Raw genomic sequence first — 24463 nt, 5'->3', positions numbered from 1 at the left:
CCGCCTCTGCTCGGCGCTCCCAGGGCCGCCCCGCGCCGGGAGGGGGCGCCAGGCGGGCGCCCCGGCTCGGACAGCACGACCCGCCGTCCGCCCACGGGTCGGAGCTGCTCCCGCTGAGCGCCCCAGCCTCCGGCTCTGCGCGGTGGGGCGGCTTTTTCGGTTTGCAGAGAGAGGTGAAATAAGAGGCAGAACCTCGGTGAGAACTGAGGGCAGACAGACAGAAATAGAGGTATGTCCAGATAAAGAAGCAGGGCTAGAAATGGAGAGGAGACGATGCTGGGCAAAGCCCGCCATGGACTGACTGATAGACAAACACTTAGAGTGACACCCCATCCCCCCTTACCCCTGCTAGAGAGGCCCAAATAGAAAAAGACTGACAGCCAAAGCCAGGCAGACAGAGTAAGAATAACTTCGGCAGGTGGGGACCTACCCCTAGAAGTTTCAAGGGGAACTGGAGACCCCCTCACCCGCTGCCCTCCACCAGGGTCTAGAAAGCCGCACCTCTTATCTGTTTTCCCCTAGCTTCTCCAGAGGAGCTGAAGTTTCAGTTCGCATCCCTGTGAGCAGCAAGGGGGGCGGTGGGGGTTGCCAGGGGGAGGGGGAGGGGGATGAAGTTCTGCAGATCCCACAAGCCTCCCTGCCCTCTGACTCCGGGAGCCTGAGAGTTCATACCCACCGCCTTCATTTCCAAGCTGGGGGGAGAGGCAGTTTTCTTTCACTCTTCCTTACCAGGAAAATCCCATTTGAACACCTTAAACAGTTATTTAGATCTAATCTAGACACTTCAAAAGAGACGCCCAAGTTCAGAGGGAGAGGAGAGCATTTGAGAAGGAGGAACTGGGGTGGGAGTGGGGGTGCTAGGGTGTGGAATTGGGGCCTCCTGGGGGTATTTTAGCCTCTTCTGAGTAGAGGACAGTTCCACTCAGTGGCTCACATGGAGCTAGTTGGAGACCCAGCTTCACAAGCTGAGTTTGGTGCATGGGTCATCCCTCTCTCTGGCCACAGGGTCCATTTCTATCAAATGAGGTTTAATAAAAACAGCTGTCATCGTGCCATGCATTCTTCTCAGGGCTACAGATGCTTACTTATTTAATTTGTACAACAGCCAGAATAAGTAGGGACGATTGGTATCCCTGTTTTACAGAGGAGGAAACTGGGGTACAGAGAGGTTACGTAACTTGGTCAAGGTCACACGGCTAGTATGGAGGGGAACTGGGAATCCACCCTATGCAGGCTGGCTACAAGGTCATCATTACGGTGCTCTAACCTTTATGACAATGGGGCCCCTGGACAGTTCCTGAAATCATTTATGTAAGGGACTTAGTAAGTGCCCCATTATTGGTAGCTCATCGACCACTATGCCTGTTTGAAAGATGGGGATTAAAGGGCTGATAGTGAAGCCCAGAGATAGGAGACTTTGGGTTGGAGGTAGCTGACAGGCACGTTACTGTCCTGGGTACCAGCTCTGAATCAGCCCCCTGCACCAGCCTACCCCAGGACTCTCTGAATCCACAGTAAGCCCCTCCCATTCCCTGGTGATTCTCCAGGGCCTCCATACCAATACACCTTTGGAACTGAGTTAACTCTGAGGTAATAACTAGTATAAACTCGAAGGGAAATGCATTTCTGCTCTCTACAGCTGTGGGGATGACAGAACCAAACGGGGGGTATGTGTGTGTGGGGGGGGGGGGGGGGTTGGTCAGGAACCTTGGTACCTTGGAAATGGCAGTGTTTACTTCCATCCCCTCTCTCTCCTTTCTGCAAGTCAGCAAAGGCTTGATTATTTGGAATTCCTCTCCAAAGTTTCACTTCCCAGGCTGGTTTTAGGCCTGCTAAGCTCACAGTGATCAGCATTTTTAGAAATGTCAGCCTTTTAGGAACAGCATGTCAGACACTATTCGAAGCCCCTGGTGACCAGGGTATGTATGCTTTGTTGTGGCATCTGGAACTGATATAGAATGAGATAACTTGGGCCATATCCTGGGTGTGTGGGTTGGAGAGGGGATAGCCAATTTACTAACAATATAGGCAGCAGATGAAAAATAACAGCTAGCCCTTATGTCATACTTACCATGTGCCCATCTGTGTTCTAAGAGTGTCACATGATCTAATGCATGTACTCCTCACAACAATCCATGAGGTAGATACTATTATCAACCCATTTTTCAGATGAGAAAACTGAGGCACAAACTGATGAAGAGACTTGTTCAGAGTATATAGTTAATAAGTCATTCCAAGATCAGACAGTTAGGAAGAAGCTGAACCAGGTCTGGACCCTGAATCAGTCTGCCTCCACAGACCTGTTCCTACTTCTGTGCTTTGTGGAAGAAAGCTAGAAAAGGGGTACCACATGAGCTCCTGAATAGAGATTAGAGGTACAGATTAAAAAGAGGTAGATTAAAAATATCTGCTCTGCCACTTGTTAGCTCTATGCTTACTTTGCTTCTCAGAGGCTCAATTTCTTCACTTGTAAAATGAGAATAATAATGTCTGTGTCATATCCAGGGTTTCAGTGATAATTCTTTTGGTTGCAGTTAACATAAACCCAGTTATAACCAGTTTCAGCCAAAAAGGATTCTGAATTGAAAAATTTAGGAAGTAGTTTGGGGTTCAGACATTGTCCATGCCAGAAGCTCAAAGGAAGTTGTCATGAATCTGTTTTTCTCTTTACTGTTTTCCTTTGTGTCAGTTTTATTAGCAGGATGGGTCTTTCCACAGGAAGGCAGAAATGGCCAATTAAGCAACCTCAAGACAAAGACATCACTTCCTTCCCAATACTTCCAGCAAAAAATCTCAGGGTTGACTCCCATTGGCTTGGCTTGGGTCACATGTTCAGCTCTGAATCCATCACAGTTGCTCTGATTGGCCAAGCCCGAGTCACATGCCTATGATTAGAGTTGATCTGTCCTAAGTCACAAGAGCTAGGAGTTGGTGAAAGGTTGTTCCCTAAAACAAAGTCAGGCTGCTTTAGCAGAATAATGGGGCATTGGTGCTGGAGAGGTACAGATATCCAATTCCTCATGGAGCCATTGCTAGTATTAAATACATTTGTATGTGCAAAGTGCTCAACTCTGATAGCCCCTGAGACCCTTCCTTCTTCCCTCTCCCATAGGAAATAGGATTAATGGCTCACCAAATCCAAGCCAACTGCTTCCTTGTTCATATGGGGAAACTAAGTTCCAGAGAGGGGAAGGGACTTGCGACAGAACCCAGCTGATCAGCTATAGAACCCATGTCTCCTGACTGGAAACAAATCCCAGTGAAAGTGTTAGCTGAGACATTTTAGATCTCCCACTAACCATCGGAATTTTCTTTGCATGTCGTACAGGGGAAACTGGAAAAACACAAAGCACTTAAGACCCGCAGGAAGTAAATGCCACTGTGATGGGCTCCCAGACTGTGCAACAAGCTCTGGACTGGTAGATCTGGGCAGGCTGCCCAATCCAGCTCCCCATCCATCACATTATGAATTCAGCCATTTCCTCTGGGGACTCTGAACTCTGGGTGCTAAGATCCAAGTGGTCATTTTTCATGTAGTTGCCCAAAGTAGGCAATATGGCCCTCCCTTTGTTTTATTTCCTGCTCAGTTTGTGAGAACAGATGTGTATCCTTCAGGGCCAAAGTGGGCCAAGTAGCAAGATGTTTTATAGAATTATTAAAATTGACCCTTTCAACTTGGCTCTGAATCAGTTCCAAAGTTTCTGGCCTAGGGCACTTAGTCTGACTTCTCTAAATTTAGTTAGTCTGGCATGTTGTAAAGCCTATCTGTGTAAAGTGAGCAAGAATAGCAGATGTCAAGCTGGAATGACAAAACCTACTCCTTCCATCCCTCCTACGTAAAGCACATGGATTTGGTGTGTACGCTGCTGGAGGAAGTGTAAATTGAGACAGCCTTCCTGGAAAGCAATTGGGAACCAGATCCCTAGAATTTTTAAAAGGTTTAGTCTATTGTTCCATACTCTGAGAGTTTTTCTTGAGAAAATAATCATATCAAGATATACATAAAGATGTTCATTACAGGATTGTGTATAATAATGAACAATTGAAAATACCCTAATGTCTAACTATAAGGAGTTGGCTAAATAAATTATGGTACATCAATAGAATGAACAATTATATAGCTGTTAAAATCATACTAGAGAATATGGACTTATGTAAAAACTAGTTATGATACAAACAAGTTAAAAAGGCAAGTCATAAAAGACCAAGTATGCATTTTGTGAAAATATATACCTATTTGTGTATAAGAAAGCTTAAAGTAGTTGTATCCAGGATAAGTGGGAAGGAGAGGAAAATTTGTGGATGCTTTTGGTTTTCACATATCTGTATTTTCTAACATTTCCTTAGTAAATTTGTATTACTTTGATCATTAGGAAAAATGCCCAGTAATTGTTATAAACAGATTTATGTTTGGTTTCCTTTTAGAAAAGCACTTTTATTTATTAAAAGATCACAATCAGAAGTGAAAGGAATTTGACATATCCCCCCCCCCCCCCCCCGCCCGCCCCACGGTATGGAGAATAATGGGGAGTTTGAGGCCAGTAGTAGCAGCAGCAGAGCAGTGCAGTGCAAGAGGGTTGCACCAGAAGGCTGTATGAGTCTGCTGTGTGGCTCCCAGAAAGTCCTCAGCAACCCTGGGCCTCAGTTACCACATCCATAAAATGAAGTGTTTGGTTACATTGTCTCTGGAGTTCTTTCCAAGGCCAAAACTCTATGTATGGAAAAGGTCTTTGAGCTTTAGTGAATATTCACATATGCTCCAGGAGAACATGTAATGGCCCTGAATGTGTTCAGCGCAAATTTATTTTTTGTTTCTCCAGCCCTATAAGATTGCTGAAAGTCATGCTTAGCTGCTCTGTTCCTTAGCATCTCCTTTCCTCTCAGCCTCTCAGTCTCTCCATCTGGTTCCATCTAGCTAGGAACTTGTTGGGGAACGCACCTAGAATGCTGGGCCCACCTCCACGTGTTTCTTTTCACTCTGGGAACTTGATCCTTCAAGTTGTGGCTTCCTGGGTAGTTCTTTGATGCCTTCCAACAGATTTTTATTTTCTTTCTAATGATTTTATCCAGGTTTTCTAGTTGTTCATTGAGAGGTTGTTCTCTACAAGCTAATATGTTATAGGCAGAAGTCCCTCCATATGTCATTATGTAAAAGTGGTTGGCTATAAAATGTATGTACAGTGGGATTCTATTTATATGTAAAACATGTATATGTTTTTATGTGGAAGAAATAGAGAAAGACTGAAAGCTACACACAGCACCTAACACTGGCCAGGTTTTCATTTTTAAAAATATTTGGCTATATTTTTCAAACTTTATACAATGGATTCTGAGAATGTTCAAATTGGAATTAACTTTTGAGGTCATTTATACCCATTTTTTAAATGGGGAAACTAAGGTCAAGAACATTTTAATTTATTTAAAATTTTAAATGTTTATTGATTTTAGAGAGAAAGGGGGAGGGAGGGAAAGAAAGAGAAACATCGACATGAGGGAAAAACATCTATCGGTGGCTTCCCATATGTGCCCTACCGGGATCGAACCCACAATCTAGGTATGTACCCTGCCCAGGAATTTAACCCGAGACCCTTTGGTGCACAGGTAGATGCTCCAATCAACTGAGCCACACTAACCAGGGTATAACTCATTTTAATTAAACAATTATTGATGGCTTACTGTGGGCAGAAAACCATGCTCCGGGCCCCAGAGCATCCAAAGAAATGTAACCCCTAGTCACTTATTCCTCCATCTCAAATGTATCCAATGTGTGCTAGACTTTGGGGTAGAAGATGAAGCTGCCAAGAATCTGCCCTTAAAATATCTTAGCTGGGGACAAAAATATCCAAATAAACTACCCCAGATATAATGCAACAAATGCTAAAGTCATGATGGGGCAGGGACTGTGGTTTGTCCCTTGTAATGATTCTCCCAATATCCAACTAAAAGATTCTATTTCCCAGCCTCCCTTGCAACGAGGTGAGTTTATGTGACTAAGTTTTGGCCAATGAGATGTAAGGGGAAATGTGGGGATTTCTGGGAAGTCTCTTAAAAGGGAACAAGCAAAGTCTTCCTCTTTTTCTGCTGCTTGGAATGTAGATGCAATGGCTGGAGCTTCAGTAGCCACTTTGACCTGTAATGTCATCAAAATGATGGAGCAGATAAAACCTCAAGTAAGTTGTTTTTGCTATTTCTCTGTGGGTGGTGTCTCAGTTTTAGGGGGTCTTGTGGGGAGCATCTGGGTTGCATCATCACATATCCACACTGGCATCTGTGACATCTTTGTTCCTATCTGAGGAGGAGTGACCCACCCACACAGGTCACTTTCTAAATTGTCCCCTGCTCCTAAATCTCATTCCACCTCTCAGCTGCTCCCAGGCCCTCCCCAAGTTCCCAGAAAACACTGCTCAGCTCCCATGGCCCTGGGACATAGAAGACTCTGTTAGATGTCTGAGGTTCTTCTGCCCAGCCACACATTTCTCCTCTAGAGAGAAATGTCTAGGAGAGGTCTGCCTAGGAGTCCACCTAGAAGAGCACAGGTCCTTTCTACCTTTTATTTTCCTGAGTTTATCTGGGGATTCTGGAGCCTCTATTCAAGCTCAGGGCCATGCCAGAGATGGGTCAGGTTCAAGTGTCCCTTCCCTCAGAGATTTGCATCATTCACCTCCCCCTTGCTTCTGCTCCAGCCCCCTCCCTCGCCGTCCTCTGGAAACTCTTGTCTAGTTTCAGGAAGGTGAAGCCTTCCTCCTAAAGCCTTTGCATTTTCCCGTATCAGTCGTGTCATCAATACACACGAATCTTTTCCCATTGCCCCTGAGACCCTAGACGTTTGAAATTCAAAAGCCAGGAAAAGATCCTGGTTTCTCTTTTTCTGAAAGGATAGTAGCTTTGAGACAATAGCCTCAGATGGGGGTGAAGGGCGGCAAAATATAAGGCTTCTGGGTGACAGAAATTAGCAAGAGCTCCTTCCATGCCCCCACCGGAATGGCTGAAATTAAGACTGACAACATCAATATATGTGTCTTATTACTCATCAATAGGCAACTAATACACACCTTCATTTTCATCACCAGCATTTATTGAGAGCTTACCATATGGTTTTTTCATTTAACCCCCCTCCCCAATGCTATGAAATAGGGATATTCTCCCCTTTTTATAGATAAGAAAACTGAAGTTTAGAGCAATGAAGCCTCTCTCTGCAGAACCTTTGAATTTAAGGACTTTATGGTCAGGTTTAGGAATCAGATTTTCAAGTATCCATGACTCAAGGCAAGCTATGGTTCTAGGATCCCAGGAGGGAGAGAGGCAGTTTGGATTCTGGCTTCTAGTAATTGGGCCTCACTGGTTGAGAGAACAAAAGCAGCAGACACACCCTCTGCCCTTGAGCACCTGCCTAGGGGAGGTCAGATGCTTATGACCACTGTGTGGTATTTCCCTCTGGAGAAAACACAAGTCCATGCAGGGATGATGAGAAATAACCCCTCATAAGGGTCTGGCACTTTGTACTTACAAAGATCTATACATCCATCTTTTCGTGGAATCCCACCTGGCAGAGAAGCATGGTGTTATGGACTGAATGTCTATGTCCTCCCCTCCGCCCCAGCTTCAGTATGATGGTATTTGCTAGTTCATTAGGGTTAAAGAGGTCGTGAGGGTGGGGCCTCATGATGGGGTTAGAGAGGAGGCAGTGTGAGGACTTGGCAAGAAGGCTGCTGTTGGCCAGCCCTGAAGAGCTCTCAGCAGAACCCAACTGTGCTGGCACCCCGATCTCAGACTTCCTGCCTCCAGAACTGTGAGAACATAAATAAATGCACAATCCGTGGTATTCTGTGGCAGCCTGAGTGACTGAGGCACACGGCAATGTTCATTTCACAGATGGGGACAGTGAGGCCCAGAGAAGTTACACGATTCTCACAGACACACAGGCTTTAAGTGGCAGAGCCTCGGTGAAAACCTGACAACTGGGTGTTTTCAAAAGTGCAATGGGTTGATGGGAAGTCAGTGGGGTTCCTCTAAGGGAGCTTCTTGGAAGAGGGGAGCAGGGAGCAGGTGGAGAGGGTGGGGCATGGGAGAGTCTGAGGGGGAGTGGTGAGTCCCCAGGAGGCTCCTGGGGATGTGCGAGGGTAAAACGGTTGTGTAGCTGCAGTGGAAGGAATGAGTGAGTCTGGGTGTGTAGAGGAGGCTTGGCTTAAGGATTTTGAGTGTGTGGTGGAATTGTAGCTGGGGGGCGTTCAGGCTGAAAGATCGTGGAGATGGGGCCAAAGTCAACCACCACGCCTAAAGTGGGAAGAAGGGCTTATTCTGCTTCTTGGGTGGTTTTGGTAGATTCACAATTCCGTGCAGCCTTCACCACTATCCATTTCCAGAACATTTCCATCACCCCCCACCCCCCGCCAAAAAAACAACAACAACTCCATATTTTCCAATTCCCCTCCTCTTCCATTGTTTGGCAACCTGTTTTTATGTCCATAGATTTTCCTATTCTGCACTTTCATATACTACTAAATGGAATCAACACTATAATGTCTAGTGTAACTGTCTTCTTTCATTGAGCATGTTTTCAAGCATCTTTCATTTAGCATCTATGTTGTAGGAGTTATATCACTCCTTCACTCCTTTTTTATGGCTGTATACTATTCCACTGTAAGGATATTCCACACTTTGTGTATTCATTTATTAGTTGATGGACACTTGGGTTGTTGCCTCTTTTGGGCTGCTATGAATAATGCTACGATGAATATTCTTGTATACATTTTCATGTTAACCTATTTGTTTTATTCTCTTGAATACATGCCTGGGAATTGCAGGGTCATATGGTAATTCTATGTTTAACTTTTTGAGGAGCCATTGAACTGCTTTCCAGAGCAGCTGCACCATTTTATATTCCTGTCAGCAATGTTTCAGGGTTCCAAAGTCTCCACGTTCTTGCCTACACTTGTTCGCTTTTCCCTTTTATAAAGTCATCTTCATGAGTGTGAAATGATATCTCACTGTGGTTTTGATTTGTATTTCCCTAATGACTAATGACGAGTATCTTTCAATGTGCTCCGAGGCCATTTGTATCTTCTTTGGAGAAGTAGCTATTCAGATCCTTTGCCAAATTTTTAATTGGGGTGTTTGCTTTTTAGTGTTGATTTGTAAGAATTCTTTATATATTCTAGCTACTAGATCTGTATCAGGTAAGCAGTTTGTAAATATTGCCTCCCATTCTCTGGGGTTGCCTTTTCCTAATTCTCACCAGGGCACCTTTGGGATAAGGAGGGACCTTAATTAACCCTGGTGCCAGGGCACTGGATACTCTTCCACCATGAAAACAGAAACTCTCTCAGAGGTCTCACCCAAGAGGACATGTTAGCACCTCCGTCCCCTCGCAGCGGGTCCACCAGGTGCCAGGTACTTGGAGCATAATTCTGAAGATAACACGGTCTCTTCCCTCCCGTGTCCCATCTCCATGAGCAATGCCTACCATCACCCGTCACCCGTCACCCAGACTGTCTGGTCAAAATCTCTCATCACCACCATCAGATCAGCCACCACAGCCCACCGCCTCTCCATTCTCTCCTCCCCACACCCAGCCTAGGCTGTGGTTATCTGAATGATTTCCTTAGCTTCCTAACTGTCTGCAGACCTCGTGGCTTGGTTCTTCCAGTCTAGTCTCCCCTCCATCTGCACGTGAGCAGAGGACTTTTCTTAAGTAAAAGCCCCGTTAAGGGGCTCCTCTAGCGAACATCTGAATAGCTACAGACTGCTCTCTCCACCCTCCCTCTTAAAGCGACTCAGCCAGACAGAACTTTCTCCCCATTTCCCAACTCACCCGCCTCTATACGGTGCAGAAATATTTACTCTGGACACAGTGAAGAGACGGCAGCGAAGATTTCCAAAACAGATTACAGGTTGAGCAGCAACTGGTCAGTTTAAGGCTGGGAGCTTGTGTGGGGAAGGGGGAAGGATGCAGGGCGGGGAGGGAACTTCACTCATGCATGTGTAGTGACACCCATTGGACACACTGTCCCACCCATCACTCATCCCTCATCCCAGTCACCTGAGAGTCTCCTGGGTGTGTCAGCCAAGCACTGGGAGGCAGTTCTGCGGGTCCCCTGGGATTCTGTCAAATCCCTCAAATCGAAGCAGGGTGAATGCTGTTGGAGAGCCTGTGGCCCAGCCCTTCATCCCTTTGCCTCCATAAACCCCATTCTTCCCACCTCAAAAATGGGAACAATGACACCACTAGGCTGTCATGGGCTCAAAGCCAATCTGTGCTTGGGAGCACATGTAGACTCGTGCGTTAACTTTTATCGCCCATGTGAGAGACCAAGACCCAAAGAGAAGAATCAGTAGTTTCTAACCTTGACTGTGTCTTAAGATCTCACCCGGGGAATTGGTTGAAAATAAGGATTTCTAGATCTCACTGTCATCTGGACTTTTTAACAGGTGATTCTCTTGGGAAGCAGGGGAGCAGCTGACACACAGAAAGTTGTGGGAGAGCCGGGGACCCCTCTCCTGAGGGGCTCTGGTTCCCTCCCCAGAAGCCCTACGTGTGCCTCTGGCAGGAGGGCCATTGTGTGCGCCTGCCTGCCCCCTCTCCCAGCCTGGCGCTCCTACTGCCAAGCTGCTGGAACACTTCTCACCTCTGGACTTGGCTGTTAAGGATGTTCTGAGAGAGAGGTTTCCTGGGGTGAAGTTCCTGTGAAGAGCTTTCTAACAACCCAGGAAGGGGAGGTTTGGGGGAGTGAGGGAGGAGTGGGGAGGGGACAGGCAGCTCCACCTCGGGGTGAATAGAACTGTAACCAAATGAGAAAGAGCCGAGTTTGTCCTGGGGCAGGGAGGGGTGGTAGGTGAGGGGGTGGCACAGGTGCTTCAGCTGTCACCTCCCTGTCTGTCTCAGGCTCCCGGCACCCTCCTGGCTTCCAGGCCACCCTTCCCATCAAAACTTCTTCTTGGTACAGGATCTGAAACTCATCTACACTGAAGTGTGCTTGCCTAATGCCACCAATCTCAAACTCGATCATACTTCCTTCTTACTTTTCTCCAGTCTCTCACACCCCCTCTCTCGTTCTACTCTCCCTCCCCATCTACAGTCTGCTTTCTAATGTTGCCCTGGTCTTGAGCTTTTAATCTGAGGTGGTTTTCCTCAGATCTTTGTCTTCACTCATTATTTATGCTTTCTACAGTCGCTTGGCACCACCACAACTCAGCCAACTCTGCCTCCGCCCCTACACAGCTGCAGCTGCAGAAAACGTGGCTGCAGAAAAGCTGATAACCAGCCAGACTCTGCTCACTTTAAAATTCATGACCTTGACTGTTACGAGAGCCTCAGTGCTGCCTGCCAATTAGGCTCTACCTTTCTACTCATCACACTCCAGCTCTGCCGAAGGATTGATTCCCCCTTCCACTCTCCCAGACCCTTAACGCCCCTTCCCTGTCCTCACTCTCCCTTCCACCAAGCACTGGCCCTCCCACCAGCATCTCCACCCACATACTCAGCCTCCCACCTGTTGCCAGGTGAGCTGACCATGCACTTGTGCACTGGACCGCATTCCCCTTCATCTGCGCAAGGACATCACTCCAGCCATCCTCCCTCTTTTTCCACAACATCATTTTTAACCTCTTCTGGATCTTCTCATCACCATAACAACATGCTGTGATCCCCGCCACCCCCCCTCCCCCGCCCCGTCTTTAACACAACAGGCCCTGGCTGGGTAGCTCAGTTGTTAGAGTATGGTCCCGATATACCAAAGTTGTGGATTCAATTCCCGATCAAGGCGCATACAAGAATCAACCAATGAATCTCTCTCTCTCTCTCTCTCTCTCTCTCTCTCTCTCTCTCTCTCTCTCTCTCATCAATCAATAAAAAGAGAAAAGAACAACAAAAATGTTCTTGATCCCTCTCCCCCTGTAGCTTTCACTTCATGTCTTCGTTTCTTATCATTGTTGCTGTGCAACAATCCACCTCAAAACTTCCTGGCTTTTAAATAGCAATCATTTTATTACCTCTCCAATTCAGTGGGTTGACAGGGCTCCCCTGGGTAGTTTTAGTGTGTCATGTGATATCAGTGGAGGCTGTAGCCTTCTGGGTAAGATGTCACAGGGTTGGAGGTTGGTGCTGGCTGTTGGCTGGAGCTTGGTTGGGCTGTTGAGCGAAGGGCTTCCAGTCTCTCTTCCACACGGCCTGCCTGTGTGGCTTGGGCTTCTTAACGCATGGTGGCTGGGTTCCCAAAGGGCAAAAGCTGCCGGGCTTCCTTATGGCTTAGGCCTGGGACTGGAACAGTGTGGTGAAAAGTGAACCCAGGAATAGCCCAGATCTAAGCGAAGGGACTACACAAGATCTCAAATACCAGGAGGCAAGGTGGTTAGGAGCCACCAAACAATAAACTTCCACACTCCCCTTTGCAGCAAAACTCCTGAAAAGAACTGTCTATCCTCAGTCTTTCCAATTTCTCCCACCCATTTTTCTTCAATTCATTCCAAGCAGACATTCACTCCCACTCCTCCACCGATGGCCCTTTTGTCAAGGTCACCAATGACCTCCTCATGGCAAAATCCATGGTCAGTTCTCAGGCCTTATCTTTTCTGTGGCTCCTTTCTTCACTTGATTCTGGGATCCCTAGGTCCTCTCCTAGTCATTCCCCTCCACTGGTTCTCTTCTCCCCCCAGCCTCTTGCTGTTGGGTGACCTGGGACTCAGTTCTTTTTTTAAAAATATATCTTATTGATTCCTTAAAGAGAGGAAGGGAGAGGGATAGAGAGTCAGAAACATGGATGAGAGAGAAACATCGATCAGCTGCCTCCTGCACACCCCCTACTGGGGATGTGCCCGCAACCAAGGCACACCCTTGACCGGAATCGAACCTGGGACCTTCCAGTCCACAGGCCGACGCTCCATCCACTGAGCCACACCGGTCAGGGCAAGGGGCTCAGTTCTTGATCCTCTTCTCTTCCCCATGGGTCTCACCCACTCTCATCACTCTAATGCCTTTTATATGTGACTCTACATTATAGCTCTAGCCTAGGCCCCTCCTTAATTTAGACTAATATTCGACTGCCTACTTGACATCGCCCCTGGGTATCCAGTGCATGTCCAAACGTCCTGTATCCAAAACTAAACTCCTGATTGCTGCCCTCCCAAAACTTTGATCTGATCCTTGCTTCCCTTATTTCGGTTGATGACAACTCCTTTCTTGTAGTTACTTAGGACAAAAACCCCAGCATCAAACTTGTCTCCTCTCTTTTGCTCATATCCCATATGCAAACTGCCATGAAATCCTGTTCCATGTACCTTCAGAATACGTCCAGACTGACCACCTCTCACCGTTTCAACTGCCACCCCCTGGTCTAAGCCACCATCCCCTCTTAGCTAGATGACTTCTCATTGTTCTTGTTCTTTTTTAAAAAAATATCTTTTTATATTGATTTCAGGGAGGAAGGAAGAGGGAGAGAGATACAGCCAAACACTTTTTCAATAAACATTCTTGAAGTATTGTGATAGGCTCCCGGGTCAAATTCAGACTCTGACCCCTGACGTGATTGTAATTAAATAAATGACTGTTCTAGGATGCTTGCATAAGGAACCCCCACCCCCACCCCCCAAAAACAAAAAACAGGGCCTCAAGTGGAGGACAACACCATAAGTGAGAGTTGGTGAGTTGGTGGAATGGAGCTGGGCTAGGAGAGGGACGGGGGCGGGTGGGTGTGGCGGGAGAGCTCTTCTGGGCACTTGCTTCCTCTGGCTCTGCTTCGTGCTGCCCCAGTGGAGAAATGGCAAGGAAACATCAATGAAAGTACAAGAGAACTGGCCAGAGATTGTACCCAGCACCAGGCACATAACTGGGACTTCTGAGTTTTACTTCCCTCCAGACCCCTGAGGCTCCATTTCCTGATCTGCAAAATGAGATGGTAGTGCTCACCTGATAGAATTAACTAAAGCCTGTGGGAAACTTCTTGTATTTGGGGTTCCTAACCCCAGCTGCACACTCTAACCCCCTGGGAAGCAGACACCCACACTCCCCCTCCAAACAATGAAGCCTGAATCTCGTAAGGTAGGGCCTGGGCATCAGCCTTTTAATTGTTCCGTGCTGGGGCCCAGGCACAATGTTGTTTTTAAAAGGCTTCCCGGGGACTCTAATATGCAGCCAGGCTTGTGTATCACTGGGGCTAGAGCAGCTTAATCAATGCCCTTTATCTATTTAATTGATCTTGAATATTGCAGCTGGAGAAAAGCCGATTTAATTAGAGGAGGCGAGACATCGGTGAAGATGCTGATGACAATGTCTGGACACTTTCAAGAGCTTCACAAGTTGTATGTTTCTTGTTATCCTACTCTTGTTTTTTATTTAGCTTATGATACAGGCAAAACTCATGTTCATAAGGCTAAGTTTTGGAGGGGGCATTAAAGGAGTAACAGTTGGAAAGAAACTCTCAAAGGGTGAGTGAGACCCAGAAGGAAAGATATGTGGGAGGAGAAAAGGGACTGAAAGATAGTTTCCTAAGCTAACTGGGAAAGGGTCAGTGGAGAAATGGCAAGGAAACATCTATGAAAGTACAAGAGAACTGGTCAGAGACTGTACTCCCCAACTGCCCACTGACTAAGGGAAGAGTGGGCTGGGCAGGGGCTCACCTCCTTCCGGGGGTGGGAGTTGTCTTGGTGGGAATAAGAGAATCAGACTCACGTTCCCACCTCATGGTCCTATCGTGATGGTCCTGGTCAGGTCCTCTGAGAAGCAGACTCCAACTCAGTAGACGTGCAAGGGGTTTATTGGGGGAGCTCCTTGTGAAATATAAAGGGTAGAGGGAGCAGAAGTAGACAGGAGATCCTCAGATCACAGTGCAGGTCTGACACCTGTGAAAGGAGAGACAGGAGGAAGAGGCTTGGGTGGAGGGAGCCTCAGACTGCGATGCAGGCTGGTGGGGAGCCCCAGAGAAAAGACTGGCTCTTGGAGAAGTCACCACTGGGAGGGAAGGCCCAGCTCTGGTACAACCCCACAACCACTTTTTGTCTGGGAGCAGCCTGGGACAGCAGCTGGAGGCTGTCAGTCTGCCCAAGAGGGAATCTGAAAGGAGCAGCTTCATGGCCACCATAGACTCTTACAAAATAATGGAAATATCCATTCATTCAACCACTATTTACTGAGCTTGCATTACACATAAAGCTCAGTAGATTTAACAGTTTTAGACATGTGGCTGCTGGAAGCCGATCCACCCTGGCTGCTTGACGCAGTCGCTGCAGGGATGTTTCAAGGGACCTGGCGTATATGGCACACTGTTCTTAATATGTTTGCTCCCCCTCTTAACCCTCTCCAAGAAAGGCTGTTTCCCCAGGTGAGGATTTTTATCAGTAAACCCTTTAACTAAGTGCCAGAGGGGTAGTTAATTACTTTAACTATAAACAATCACGCTTAAGCTACATAATCTTTACATAGAATAACCTCCTTCAGTTACTTCCTTGTAGCTTAATAGAACAATAGAGTAACCTTGGAATGGAGATAAGAAACACCCTAACCTTTGGAATAGAATGGATAGGATTAAGAGCAAATAGTATAAATACAAATGTAAGAGAACAATAAAGGAAGGAACCTGGCTAGGAGGAACCTGGCTAAGAGGAACCTGGCCATGATGATCACCTGAACGCTGACTCCGTCCACACTTATGGGGAACCCCTGGACCCGCTGGGGCTGGACCCCAGCATGTGGATATAACATGAACAAGACACATTTTCTAAACCTAGACCCTTTTGAGAGTGAACATTTGCTATTAATAATTATGCCTGGACAACTGGCATAAACTGGGACTATCCTGGGCAACCTGTGATTTATGGTGATCCTGAAATAGAGGAATATGATCTAGTCCAAGGAATCAAGAAAGCCATCCTGAGAAAGGGACATGGGAGCTGGGTTCTGAAGGATGTGTAGGAGTTGACCAGTTGCTCAGGCACCTACTATATGTTACTAGTGCCCTGGTGCACGGATTCATGCACATTGAAAGGAAATTAAGTAGAAGGTGGCTGGAGGGGTGGGACTGGGCAAGAGGGGCCAGACATGCCCTGGAGCCAACCTCCCGAGGTCCCTCCCTGGCCAGCTGCACCTAGGGCAGCACCAGGGCTCAAAGGGAATCTGTGTGGAGTGAGAGGGGTCTCTCCAGTAGGTGGGGGTCCCTCAGCCTGTCCTGTGGAGGTTGGGCTGAAACTGACTCTCCGACATCCCCCAGAGGGGTCCCAGATTGCGAGAGAGTGGTTCTCGGGTGACACAGCCTGGAATCAGGCTCCCTCCTCTCTGGTTCCCGGGTGCATCACCTGAGAACTGCCGCTGCCAAGTCACCACAGCTCAGCAGCTCCTGCATTAAGCGTCTACCCCTTGAAGGTCTGTGCATGTCATACCTACTAGCCAGTCAGACAGTCAGACTGTTGCTTAACCTTTTATATATATAGATTAGCCCCTCATAGCGCTGTCACTACAGGTGTTGATTGGTTATTTGATGATTGATTTCTCACAGTCTTAGGGACTTTCATATCAGGGATATCACTGTTGTCTGAAAGAGTCCTGCCTGGGGTTCTTTTGATGGCACTGAAATGGAAAGGAAGGGCACCTAGAAAGTCCATCATTTGCTTTCCCTCTGCCTTTTATTATGTCATTCTGGACAGAAAATAAGGGAATCTGCTGATATTTGTTTAATAACTTTTTTACCCTTTTTGAGACATCAGTGGACCTGCTTTCCCCAAATCTTTCTTTTTAAATCTTGTAACTATACATAACACAAAACTTAACATTTTAACCATTGTTAAGTGCACAGTTCAGTGGCTTTAAGTACATTCACATTGTTGTGTAACCATCACCTCCATCCATCTCCATAAGTCTTTTCATCTTCCCAAACTAAAACTCTGTACCCATTAAACACACACTCTTCTTCCCCCTCTCCCAGCCTCTGGCAACCACCATCCTACTTTCTGTCCTTAGGAATCTGACTGCTCAGGACCAAATATATATAAGTGGAATCATACAGCATTTGTCTTTTTGTGACTGGCTTACTTCACTTAGCATAATGTGTTCATTTATTCATGCTGCAGCATGTGTCAGAATTTCCTTTTTAAGACTGAATAATATTCCATTGCATGAATTTAGCACATTCTGTTTATCCATTCATCTGTCAATAAACATTACGGTTGTTTTCACCTTCTGGGCCATGTGCTAATTCTATGTTTCATTTTTTGAGGAATGGTCCTACCATTTAGCAAAGTGTCTACACCATTTCACATACCCACCAACAATGCACAAGAATTCCAATTTCTCCACATCTTTGTCAACATTTATTTTCTTCTCTAATCTTCTATAGGGACTTTCACTTTTTTATTTTGAGATAATTATAGATTCACTAGAGGCCCGTTGCAGGAACATTCCTGCAAGAATAGGGCTTCCTGCGGCTGGAGCAAAGCAGAGAAGGGAGCAAAACCCGCTGAGGCGAGCTTTGCTCCCACCCCCAGCCGCTGTGGCTGAGTTTGCCCAATCGGCCCGAGCCACTGTGGCTAGGTTTACCCAACCTGCCCCCAGCCACTGTGGCTGGGTGGGTTTTCCCAACCCATCCCCAGCCACTGCTGCTGCTGGGTTTTCCCAACCCGCCCCCAGGTGCTCCGGCTTGGTGGATTTGCCCAACTGGCCCCCAGCCACTATTGCTGGGTTTTCCCAACCTGCCCCCAGCCGTTCCAGCTTGGTGGGTTTGCCCAACCCGCCCCCAGCCGCTCCCCCTGGGTTTCCCCTCCCATTCCCAGCCGCTGTGGCTGGGTTTCCCCTCTTGCCTCCTGCCTCCTGCCTCCTGCCTCCTGCCTCCACAGCCTTGGCTCCTTTACTGTGTCCCCACGGCCTCTGGTAGCGCTTGGCTTCCATGTTGTCTTCAGTTTTCGCTCAGAGCCGGTATATGCAAATTAACCGCCATCTTTTAGCTTCTATAATTGAAACATTGTATCTTTTGGAGCTGTTGCTTCAGGAGCTTAGAGCCGGGCGGCAGGCAGGGAACCTTGGCTTCCTCCATCGCCAGGGCAACCAAGCCTCATGTTCGCTTCAGCTGCCTGGCTGCCGGCAGCCATCTTGGTTGGCAGTTAATTTGCATATCGCCCTGATTAGGGTAGTGAAGTTACGGTTAATTACCATGTTTGTCTATTATTAGATAGGATATGCAGTCATAAGAAACACTCTGGGAGGTCTCACATACTCTTCATCCATTCCCCCCACTGTTAACATCTTTCATAACTGTAGCACAATATCACAACCAAGATATTGACATTGCTTCAACCCACTGGCCATATTCAGATGTCACCAGTTTTACATGTGTGTTGTGTGTGTGTGTGTGTGTGTGTGTGTGTGTGTATTTTTTGCAAATTTTTCCCACATGTAGATTCATGTACCACCACCACAGCTGAGATACAAAACAGTTCCACCACAAGGATCCACATTTGGGATTTAGAAAAACATACTTTTATTTTAAAAAATTAAAATTACACAAAAATAGAGAGCACAGTGTAATAAACACCCATGTACCACCACTCAACTTCAACAACTCTTAATTTATGGCTAATTTTATTTCCTCGATAGCCTCAGCCATTCCCATGTTATTACGCAGTAAATATCAGCCTTATTACCATTTCATCTGCAAGTATGTAAACTCTAAGGACAAAGATGCTGCTTTTGGGCAGAACCGTCACACTATCATTATGCTCCCTGCCCCCAGCCAGTAGTAACCCCAAGGAGGCTTCACATGGAATCTGCATATATCATAGGTTCCCCTTTCCTACCAACAACAAACAAGCTACTTCTTAGAAGGGACCCACATTGGCCATAAACGAGCAGTTAAAGATAATAGACAAGAGTAACAAGTGCTTTTTCTCCCATATCCCACAACCAATCCATCAGGAAACCCCATCTCTCTACCTTCAAAATAGCATCAGGATCCAACCATATGTCACCACCTCACTCCTATCACTCTTGTTCCAGCCTTCAGCATCTCTTACCTAGGTGATGCATAGCTCCTCCCGGCTCTCCCTGTCGCCATCTCTGCCCCCTATGACCTGGTGTCTGCACTGAGCCAGAGAGAGCCTGTCAAAACAGCAGCCAGAGCATGCCCCTCCCCTGCTCAGCACCCGCCCATGATTCTTATCTGACAAGCCTAGACAATCAGCCTGCTGTTACCTTCTGATTTCACTGCTCCATGTTCAGTCTGCTACTGCTGTGGAGGCCAGATGATGTTGCATAAATGTTTCAGGCTCAGCCCCTGTGTGATGCCTTTGCCCATGCTCTTCCCTCTGCCTGGAACACTCTTCTCCAGATTTCCACTGACCTTATCTCCTCAGGTCTCTGCTCAAATGTCATGTGAGTACCTTCTGTTTGCATGCCTGGATCCCCCCAACACCTATTTCCACCCTGTCCCACAGGTGCTGACTGTAGAGACTAAATCAACAGACTGCTTCCACCGGGTTTAGCTGTGGAGGGCACCTTGATTGAGGTAGGAGGTCTGGTATTTACACCCCAGTTCCCTCCCCAGGTGACAGTGGCCTCTCCATACAGCCTCTCTCTCTGCCTTCTGTCATGTCACCTTCCCTGCAGGTCTCAGGGTGCTAGCAGCCCACTTTACTATCCCTGTAGTTTCCCTCCATCCTGCCTAAACTTCCTCTGCTGATTCTCCTCCAATGACCAGCCCCCCTTAAGGATCATAGGTGCCTAAGCATTCCGACTCCACTCCTCTTCCAGGAACTTGCTCTACACACTTGAGTACCCTCCACCCTTGACATACTGTCCAGCACGTAGCAGGTGCCTCGTATGGGGTGACTTTTTGGTTCTTGGCCAAGTCAGTCCTGACCCTGAGCGTTAGTATCCCAACAGGCCAGGTGGGGGATAATCTTGTTGTCTGAGTTAATCCTGTTGACTAGTTAGGAGCCTTTAGAATCCATCAGGCAGCATGCGAGGAACTGTCACATCCCTATTTCCCTGAATTCTTCTGACAGCTTTGAGAGGCAGGTGCAGCAAACTCCCTCTCCCTGCCCTGGTCCCATCGTTCACTCCTCTCTGAATGTTAAAGCTTGTCTGGCCAGCTCACTTGTTAGCTCCTGGTGGGGTGGCTTTCTGCTTCCTGGCTTCTTCCTCAGGGAACTGGGTTCAGAGGCCCTCTGTGGAAGCTCTTTGCTTGACTGAAAGTTTTTTGAGAAATAGGAGGGTCTTGGGAAAGAACAGCAATTAGAATGAATCCTTAGGTATTAATGCCACCCGCCAACAGGGTAGAGGCCAGACGGGCTTCTTTTGAGTCTGCTGGGCTGGGGTTAATTAGCTTTGGCTTTTTAGCTGTGGGGTGTCTGTTTAATCATCTGCTGCCTGGCCCCAGCTCAGCCTGGTGAGAGAAAGGCCTCTGGAAGCATGAGCTGAGGGGAGGCCAGTCTTGGAGAGGGAGAGACCCGCAGAGCTGAAACCATGCTTCGGCCACCAGACTGTCCACCTGCTCACCGCATTTGAGGAAACGGAGGCCTGCAGACTTTGGAATAACCCTCGGCATGCAGCAGAGCCAGGATTAGAGCTCGGGTTTCCTGTATGATGGTTTGGGGGCCTTCTCTGTTTGAGAATCCCTCCATTCATTCAACAAATACTTCCCTAGCGCCTCCTTGGGCTAAGACAATGGGACTTCATGGATGACTAAACCAGAGCGAGTCCCTCCCCTCCTGCTGCTCACACTGTAGAGGAGGCCACCCCCCATCAACACTCAAGCAAGCAAATACATTCATAATGGCAAATGGTGGAAAGGGCCACGAAGGAGACAAATATGAATGGAACTGCCATGAATCGCCTTATTCAGAGACATCTGGGAAGACCTCTCTGAGGAGCTGACTTAATTTCCCTCAGATAACAAAAAGGTTTTCTTTATGGCATGGCAGCTAATAAAGATGAAAAAATAGCATGAGTATAATTTTTCAACCTCATGGATTTAGTGGGTCCAGTCTTTGAGTATCAGTGGCTGCAAACATCACAAACAGGAAGAGCACATAACATTGCCCTGATGTGGCCAGAAAATTGTGCCTAAATCCGATCAAGTCCCTTGCCCAGCACTTTCCAGTGAAATGCAAGTTACACATGGTCCATATATAATTTTAAATTTTCTAGAAAACTCATTGAAAAAAATTAAAAAATAAATAGCAAGTGAAATTAATTTTAATAATGTATTTTATTTAACCCAATATATCTAAAATATTGAAAGGGCGAGGGCTATGCCCTCCATCTTACCCTAGCAGCCATGTGCTTGGCAGGGCTTCTTCCCAGAAGCCCAGGCCTCTGCTAGCCACGCCCAGGATTTCTTTGAACTAGCCAGTGACGGTCAAGGGAGGTGCGCGCCATGGATATGACCACATCCTGTGTGGCGGGACCCGACTTGTGCCTGGCCAATCGGCAGGGCCCATGGTCACCTCTCCTCCCCTTACTCCACCCCCCTATAAAACTCCTTCCCACTGGGCTAGCCCTCTCTCTGCCACTTGGCTTACTGTTGGGTCGGTGAGTGTGGTCGGGGAGCCGAACTAGTTCGAATAAAGACTCTCTGCGTTTGCATCGGACTCGGCTGGCTCCCTGGTGTGGTCTTTTGGGGATCCTGAAATCTGGGCATAACAATATTATCAGTTCAATACATAATCAATATAAAAAAAAAAACTATTTTCATTATTTTTTCATACTTGAACTCTGACACGTACAGCACATCTCCACTTGGATGGGTCCATTTCAAGTACTCCGGAGCCACATGTGGCTGTGGCTGGCGGCTACTGTCCCGGACAGCACAGCTCTAGACTAACTGCTATTTCCAGGAAATCCAGAGGACAGAGGAACACGCGAAACAACACTCCACTGACATAATCAGCAAAATCCAGAAACTCTGTTTTTCTGCAAAACTCTATAGAAAAATTAACCCAGCTTTTTTTTTTAAGAAATATATTGTATGGGGAAAATAGTGAAAAGGAAACCCATAAATGAATAGTCTTCAGAGACATCCAGTCACAATATGGGACCCTTGTTTGATTCTGGTTGAAATGATCTGTAAAACATTTTTCAGTGTTTATGAAATAATTGGAAATCTGAACACTGGATATTTGTTGCTATTAAAGAGCTATTTGTTCTAGGTGTGATAATGGTATTGGGTTATTTATTTATTTTTAAAGAGTCATTATCTTTTAGAGAGACATACTAAAATATTTATGACAGCATATTGAAATAATATGAAGTCTGGGGTTTGCTTCAGAATAACATGGGAGGGGGGAGAATCTTGGCAGTGAGAGTAAAATGAAACAAAGTTGGTAATGGGTGATGCTGGGTGATGAATACATGGGTTTTATTATACTACTTTGTCTACTTTTGCATGTGTTTGAAATTTTTCGTAAAAACTTTTTTTACATGGAATTGAGATGGTATTGAAAAGGGAAATGAAGAGGATAGTGGAAGCCATAAAACAACAGATTCCATGAGGGCAGAAATGGCCGCCTACTTCATCAGTATTTCCTAACATCTCACACAGTCATGACGCATGGTAGGTCCTTGTATAGTTTTTCCCTTTTCTTGCAGTTATCTTTGTGCCAGGGCTCTTACATCCCATCAGGGATGTACAGCCAAATTACTCTGTTTTTAAGAAATGATTCTTTGCTGTGTGGTTACACCACCATTTTTTTTTTTTTTTGAAGCTTGTTTAATTTTAGTTTTCACTTTTGTGATTAAAAAAACACCACTTTAATTTTGCTTCATAATTGTGTAAAATATTTTAATGTTTCAAGTCAAATCTACAAATGGGCTTAACTTAAATCCCTGACAATTTCCTTTTGAGGACTTAGCACCATGGGCTACAGTAAATGGGAGTGAAGTCAGAGACCCTCCTTTTTCAAAACAAAACAACAAAACATCTTTTTATTGATTTCAGAGAGACAAGGGAGAAGGAGCTATAAAAACATCTATGAGAGAGAAACATCGATCAGCTGCCTCTTGCATGTCCCCTACTAGGGATCCAGCCTACAACCCAGGCATGTGCCTGAGACACACAAGCCAGGCCTGACCAAGAATTGAACCAGCAACCTCCTGGTGCATGGGACGAGAGACAGGGGCTGAGTAGGGACCCTTCTTTTAGTGGAAGGGTTGACCCTTGACCCCTCAACTAGCCACTGGATCACACCTCTTTGCAATTTGAAACCCAAACAGAGGGACAAAGACATGAAAATGGTTGGATTTTACTCATCAGGTGGTGGCATACTGACCAGACTGCCCTTGCTAGGGCCCCACTCCCGAGGTCCCAGCATCCCAGCCCTCTGACGTCACTTTGGTTCCTGCCTCAGTCCCATCCAGATTCTCTAGCCTTCACTAGGTTCTGAGCTCTTGATATAAATCCACTAAAGTCCATTTGACTCACATTAACCCGAATCCATTTCTGTTGCTTGTATACTAAGAACCCAAACTGAAGCACAGAACTTTAGCAACAAATTGCATAATTAATTACTTAATCCAAATCCTGATAAGACAAACCCAGAGTGCTATAAAAAAAAAAAAAAAAAAAAAAAGCCCCAGATTTTAGAAATCTCTCTGCTCTGTAGTCCTCCGCGTCAGATTTTCTTCAGGCTGGTAGTAAAATATCTCAAATGACCCTAGGCATCGTATCTGGACAAAGCAATGTCCCGGGCAGAAAAGAGAGCTCATCTTCCTACTGGTTTCTCTTATGAAAGAGGAAACTTTTCCCCAAAGTCTCCACACTCTCACGTCTCATGGCCAGATTGGCTCACATGCCCATCCTAAGGCAATCACTGCAAACGGGACTAGAATTACTTTTAGACACTGAGGCCCCAGCTGGATCTTGGGGTGCTGTTACACTCAATCAATGAGCTAGGAAGAAGTCTATGGACAATGTGAAATCAGCTGTTCTCCGTGGAGAGTTAAGATGTCATAATACCAACCAAGGGTGCATCATGACTTCACTCTCACTGTCGACATTCTTCGGAGAGTTTCCATCTTTCACTAACAGGACATCCCCTAGCAAGACACCTTCACTACACAGTCAGGAGAGCCCAACTTGGAACTGTGTTATGTGCATCTCAGCAGCACAAATATGTTCATTTCTATTTATTCTACAATAGCTGCTATTTATTCAACAATATTTGTTCTTATAAAATGCTTATTGGTGAAAAACTGAAAGCTTTCCCCCTGAAATCATGAGCAAGACAAGCTCTCATCTCTTCTATTCAATATTGTGCTATAGGGTCCAGCCAGGAAAATTGTGCAAGAAAAAGAAATAAAAGGCCTCTAGATTGGAAAGAAAGAAAACTGTCTCCAAGAAAGGATGATTTGCATAATATTTCTCTCCTCTTTATAAATGTAAAAAATCGTTTACAAAAAATAAATAATAAAATGTATTTTTAAATGGGCAACAGACTCCAACACACATTTCACAGAATAATAATACAGAACATACCAAAAGTCCAACAAACA

The 24463-nt window shown here is 46.3% G+C and overlaps 1 long non-coding RNA gene across 2 annotated transcripts; it reads left to right on the top strand.

Moving 5' to 3' along the window:
- The first annotated feature begins 56 nt into the window (after positions 1 to 56).
- On the top strand, positions 57 to 19477 carry LOC118668065. 2 transcript variants are annotated; one of them, XR_004971511.1, is made up of 4 exons: positions 57 to 229; positions 6097 to 6170; positions 14203 to 14292; positions 19408 to 19477. It is a non-coding gene; the product is annotated as an uncharacterized LOC118668065 (long non-coding RNA). The 2 variants fall into 2 exon arrangements; XR_004971510.1 differs by lacking the exon at positions 6097 to 6170 and having other exon boundaries at positions 68 to 229.
- Positions 19478 to 24463: the final 4986 nt, after the last annotated feature.

The sequence above is a fragment of the Myotis myotis genome, unplaced genomic scaffold, assembly GCF_014108235.1.
Source record: "Myotis myotis isolate mMyoMyo1 unplaced genomic scaffold, mMyoMyo1.p scaffold_m19_p_13, whole genome shotgun sequence".
In the NCBI taxonomy this organism is placed as follows: domain Eukaryota; kingdom Metazoa; phylum Chordata; class Mammalia; order Chiroptera; family Vespertilionidae; genus Myotis; species Myotis myotis.
This window is presented reverse-complemented; position numbering and strand designations above follow the sequence as displayed.